At 56.8% G+C, this 6,045-nt stretch overlaps 1 non-coding gene across 1 annotated transcript; it reads left to right on the top strand.

Moving 5' to 3' along the window:
• The first annotated feature begins 254 nt into the window (after nt 1-254).
• Nucleotides 255-336, top strand: Trnas-gcu (transfer RNA serine (anticodon GCU)). Its single transcript has one exon. It is a non-coding gene; the product is annotated as a tRNA-Ser (tRNA).
• The last annotated feature ends 5,709 nt before the right edge of the window (nt 337-6,045 follow it).

The raw sequence follows: 6,045 nt of genomic DNA, 5'->3' as shown, positions 1-6,045 counted from the left end.
CTTAGTTTACTCCAGAATAAAATTAAAACAATTAGAAAAGTGTTCAATGTTGCTGCCTTTTGACTGCCGAGGGGCTCGTGCAGGGCAGGGACGCTTTGTGTTGACTTCGCTGTCTTACCTGCTCCCATCTTGCCACTCTGTGTGCATTTCGCAGACTGCCAGTGTAAAGAGGAGGGGGGGGGGGGGCTCTTCAGAGAGGGTTTGACCGTGCCAGTGTCACTACCTGCGCTCTCGTGAACCACCTCTACTACAACGACGAGGTGGCCGAGTGGTTAAGGCGTTGGACTGCTAATCCAATGGGCTCTGCCCGCGTGGGTTCGAATCCCATCCTCGTCGGTTATTTTTGCAATATCAATGGGCTCTAGAGAATTAGTTTGAACGTTTCGACAGATGCTGCACGAATCTGAATAATGCAGCAAGAAGTAAGTGCATTCAATATATTCAATTAGCAAATCAAAAAAATAAAATAAAATACGTCCCGTCTCTTGGTGGAAAGGAGCTGGAGGAGCTTCTGACTTTGCACCCTCTCCTCCACCACTGGCCACTGACCGGTGGCCAAAATGCTCAAAAGTGTGCAATCAATGGCAAATGAGTTGTCTGACTGGCCTGCATCATTATTGCTGGGGCCAGCCGCTGCACCGCAGGGCTCACGCTCAAAGGCCCGACGGAACTCGCTCCGGCCTGCGCCTCTCGCTGCCTCCCTCCCCCCTTCCAAATCTCTCTCTCTCTCTCTCTCTCTCTCTCTCTCTCTCTCTCTCTCTGCCCCCCTCTCCATAGCAGGCCACCGCCACCTATCATTAGCGCCACGCGCCCGGAGGGCACGGCTCAACTCGAGGCGGGGGCAGCGGGGGCAGCAAGGAGCATAAGGAAGAGGTGGGGGGCAAGCACGAGCAGGGACTGTCGTTAAAACAAAGAAGGCACTTACGGGATGTTTCTTCCTACGGACAAAACCGCAAGAAGACGCCCCCGGCGATTTATATTTAAATTTAAAAATAGTGTCTCAGTGCGGCGGAGTCTTTTAGGATTTTCGCCAGGGAAGTAACACATTCGAGCGTATCGAAGTTCAGTAATAGCTTGTTGACGAACAGCAGGTATTTCCCCCCATTTTCCCAATCTGCCATCAGATCGCCAGGCGTCCTCGTGCAACATTAACGACGCACGCGACGCCTCATTGCTCGAGGACAGCGCTTCCCAGAGATTCCAATTCGGGCGGGAAGAAGAAAGTGTCGAAACGCGCCATCAGCGCGGCGCTGCTTCCGGTCCAATCTAAAGCAGGGGGGGGGGGTGACGGAATAGGCCGCCATTACGGGCCGCCATGTAAACGACAAGCAACACTTTTAAGGAGTTTAAAATGCAAACGACGCCGTGCGTCGCAGCGCCCGCATTTGCTGTGTTTTTTTCGTCGCTTACTCGCACCACTCTGGCGACGATGAGACCGCGCAGCGTCGAGTCAAACGCCCCCGCAACGGCCTCTCCCTCCCCGCCCTCCCCTCCTACGTCCCTTTTCGCATCACGGGCAGGGGGCTATTTAGAGCTCTTGCGGCTTTTAAGGCACCGCGAGCGCCCCCGCCTTATGAAGTGCGTCTATTTAATGCCCTGCGGGGAAATAGGAGCCGCCCTCGGCCGCCCTTGGCCGCCCCCAGCGCCGCCCCCCAGCAGCGCCGCCGCCTACCGGCCCTTCTCCGTGTCAGTGTCGCCTCGCGCTGCAGCAGCCCTCCAGATCTGCGGGCCGTAGACCAGGTCCATGAGAACCAAAGGGCCGACCTTCCCCTCTCAACTCGTGTAGGTCGCAACCCGACCGCGGCTCAGCCCTTATAAGAGGCATCCATATAAAAGGGCAGAAATAGGTCGTACACCCACGATAGCGGTCAAACCCTTGACTTTGAGTCAGATTCAGGGAAGTTACCCGAATATGACCATCATCCAAGCTGGAATGTTGGGAGCAGCGTCGGGCGGACGAGCACGAAGAGCGAGTTGGGGTGGAGCAAGTGCGAGAGTTCGAAGGAGTCATTCCCGCGTCTTTCGCAAAGCTGTCGCGCTGCGCGGCAGCTGGCCCGTTAGTCTGTGCAGTCGTGGCGGAGCATGGGCGTGAGGTCGGGCGCGGCTGGCGCGGCTGGCGCGGCTTGTGCAGCGATGCCTCTCGCCGAGCACGAAGGATGTCAGTCACACCCTCGGCCCATTTCGCGGTAAACTAACGCCCCTCACTGGGACGGCGCGGCCGCGTGGCGTGGGTGCGTCATAATCGGTTATGCACTACGACTCTCCCGATCGGCATGTGACATAATATCGTTCACAAGTAAAATTAAGTATGGGTCGACACACATAAGAGTCGCCGGATCGCTAGGCGTCATAGTCAGGGCACCGCGAAGTTACAGTTATAGAGCATTCAATTCCTTTTTATTTTTTGGAATTCACAAATCGAAAACCCATGGGCCCTGACATAACCCCTGAGGCGTGCCATCGTTCCACTGCATTCCTGAGAGCGTTAGTGTTTCTCGCGTCACAATCAGCGCCCCTGCGTCGCGTGCATGCAGCGAGCCCCGCGACTTTGCTCGCATTCACAACTCGCTGGCAGGCGCGTCATAGCGGAGGGCCCGGCCGGTCGGCTGAGGCCAGAGGCTGAGGCTGCCCGGCTCCCTCGCAGCCGCTCGCGCCGGCCTGCAGCAGCCTGCTGCACGGGGATTATTCTGGACGGACGGATTCAGATGCAAACCGGTCCTGAGAAGTCAAGTGGCAGCGGCGGCGCGGCGGCAGCCTACTCTGCTGCATCCCATGCGATGTGTCACTTAGGGGCAGTGGCCGTGGCCGAGGTTGTTGCCAAACAAGGACTCTCCCCGCCCTCGGGGCTCCTCCGCGATTTTCAGCGTCAGATTTCAGCCTTTCAGGAGGACATTAACAGTCTCGGTGGCGTGACACGGCACCCGCGCCTGCACCAGGTCCAGCAGGCAGCAGCCGATTGTCCGAGCGCGAGCAGCACCTCGAGACAGCGAGCGGCGAGCGCATAGCGTGCCCTCCCCCACAGCCACGCCACGCCGCGCCAGCGCCGCGCCATCAAACCCGATCGAGGCGTGAACGGCTGCATGAGAGGCCCGTCACGCCGGGCGTCACGCCGGTGGCGGGCCGTGACGGCCGTGACACCGCCCCGGTCGTGCGGCCGGTGGGCGCGCGGCAGCAGGGTGGTCCGGCCGGAGGATGCTGCGGTGACGAAACCCAGAGCGACGAGGATGATCGGCAGCGGTCGGATCATTTTCATTATTTCAAAGGATCAGTCGTGCCGAAAAAGGTCGCTAAAGTGCGTCAGGATAAAACGACACTGATTACTAATTTCACGTACGCGACATGAAGGAGAAAGGTGGAAGTAGAAGACGAAAAAATATAGGAAAGGAACACTGTGAAAAAAAGTAGGTAGGTTTACAGGAAAATTTTCTTTGACGCAAGTTGTAAAATTACAATTTGTAATCGTAAAAATACATGCAGTATGTATCGACTTCAAATCCCTTGGCGAGTAAAAAATGTGCTGTCGTAAATTTACAACTCAAATTATAATCCGAGTTTACAAAATTTTTGTAAATTTACGACGATATTTTTCACAGTGAAACGTGATGAGAGTAAAACGAAAAGGAAATGCATCAAAGACAATGAGAGCCTGAGCAGGGTGAAATGAAGAGACTGGCATCCCTTCACCCAAAATAATTGGATGCAATCAAAACGAGAGTCGCGTCGCCGACGTAATGTATTCCGTTTCCTTTTGCACGTGCTGCAGTTGCGGCCGCGCGGCAGTGAACCCGCGGCCCAGCGGCCCAAATCTCACACAGGAATAATATAATAAGACCGCCGATTCGGAATTCCACCGGCGTGGAGAAGAGAGAGGTTCGGCGAGGGAGAGGGGAGGCGAGATAGAGAGGCGGGAAGAGGGCCGACGAGGAAGGGGGAGAGGCAGATGCCGGAGCCTCTGCTGGTGACTGACTGACCCGGGGCGGGCCCTGTGGCCCGGCGCACGCCACTGACCCGCGGCCAAAGAGTTACTGTAAGTACCACGCTCACGCTGCACCACCCGACAACAGCCCTTGTCCACCCGCAGTCAAGTTCAGCCAATGTTTAGTAACGCTAACTTAAAACCACGCAGAATTTCTAGAAGTTTCTGTAAATATAAACATACGGTTTTTGTTGTTGTTGTGTGTCAAAAATCAAGTGTGTTCGTAGGGGGCGCGAGGCCGGGGCGTCGTGGTCGCGCCCCTCCAGGAGGTGCGGGAGGCGCCGTTGACTTCGCCGCCTCGCTCGGCAGCCCCGCGGCTTGCGGTGCGACGTCGCGCCCCCACCACTGCGTGCTTTAGCTTATGATAAATTGGGGCGTAACTGCAGGTTGGCCAACCCCCCGGCACACCCTCCTGTTGCGCACGCCGCCCGCTTTAAACGCGTTCAGAATGTAACAAAAGGTCCTTCCCGTGTGCGAGCCGCGCGGCGCGCGTGGCGCTGCCAAACTTAGTGCAACTTATTGGCTCCCCTCCACTCGCTCCGTGAAATATGATGCGCCCCGCGGAATCCCACGCCGCTCGCCGGACGGCGGGTCTAGCGGCGGCAGCATAATGTCCGCTGATGAAAATGTGCAACTTTTGTGGAGGGCGGTGGACGGGGGCGGGGCGGGCGAGGAGGAAAGGAATCTATCAGGCGTAAAATTTGATGCAACTTTAATAAGGCCCCGATAAGGGTCAGAGGAGCAGTGTCTGATTGAATTCTAATCCGGGTAGCGTGCCGCCCTGCCGCGCTGGCGCTGCCCGACCAGCGTCAACATTTCTATTTGCCTCGCAGGGGCGCCAAATATTTCTTCGAATTATCGGAAGACTTTGCGGAATGCTCAGCGGCGGCTCGCCCGAGTTTAAAAAAAAATAATCTATTTTTTTCCTCGATGGCCTCCAGACTTGCCTGACACAGCGACGTGGAATTAATTCTTCTTTTCTCGCCGAATAATATTTTGCTCCGAGCAAAACGTAGCTCCCGCCGATTCCCCTCCGCTCCCTCCCCGCGACCCCCGCGCCCGGCCGCGCCGTGCAAGGAATCCTGCCCGGAGGCCGACGGCGACGGCCGAGAAGAAACATTTCTGAAAGATGTCCGTTCGCACTTCTCTTTGGGACATTACAGTCCTGATAAGGGAGGGATATCGGCGAGGATATCGGGAGGAATCGGGGCTAGGACGGATGAAGGCTCGAGGCAGGAAAAAGGGAACAACTTCTCGTGCTTTTTTTTTTTCTATTTTCAATTGGCAAGACTGAAGGGCCCAAGATGAACTTTTCGCCCTCAAAGCAGAGATGGGGGCGGCAGGGGCAACCGCCAGCTGGGGCCGGCCAAGTTGCGCCTCAGTGCGCCCGACTGTCTGCCTTGCGCCCCTCTACTTCCCTCTTTTCAAACTAAGCGCCGCCACCCGTACTAGAAGCACGTCATGGGGACCGGTCACGGATACCAGGTTTCAGTTGGCCAATTGGGCCACACAGTCTGGTGAATTGTGTACGCCGCGCACATGGGCTTCGGTAGTCTTGCGGTACCAGCTGCTCTACATTTAGCGAACTGGATGGTTCATCTTGTATCGACATCGAATGCAACACATTTAATATACAATAATAACAATTGGAACCCGCAGCTCCTTGATTGTGTTCACAAATCGCCACGCATCCCTCCCCTCTGCTGCGTGAGACCATTATCACGGGGTGCCCGGCTCGCCCCGCGGCCCTCGCGCCATGCGGAAACAGGACGAGGAAATTGCATCAGACTGTATCGGCAAGTTGAAGCTCCCCTAACTTAGGCGGCCCGCCACGGCACGGCTAGGCACGCGGCGCCGCCCCTCGTCCTTTGGGAACAGTCACTGCTGACGTCCCGGACTGCATCACGGGCTAGAGGGCTGAGCACCGACTGAGCACCGCCTGAGCGCCGTGCGGGGTAGGCAGCCCATCCGACAGCAGGTTGCCTACCCCGCACCGGAGTGCCGAGCCAAGTCCCCGGAGATAGCGCCTTACTACCCTGTGAAAAATAGATTTGGGTTTCCAGGGGAAA

Source organism: Frankliniella occidentalis, unplaced genomic scaffold, assembly GCF_000697945.3.
Source record: "Frankliniella occidentalis isolate FOCC.00 unplaced genomic scaffold, Focc_3.1 Scaffold15, whole genome shotgun sequence".
Taxonomy (NCBI): Eukaryota; Metazoa; Arthropoda; class Insecta; order Thysanoptera; family Thripidae; genus Frankliniella; species Frankliniella occidentalis.
This window is presented reverse-complemented; position numbering and strand designations above follow the sequence as displayed.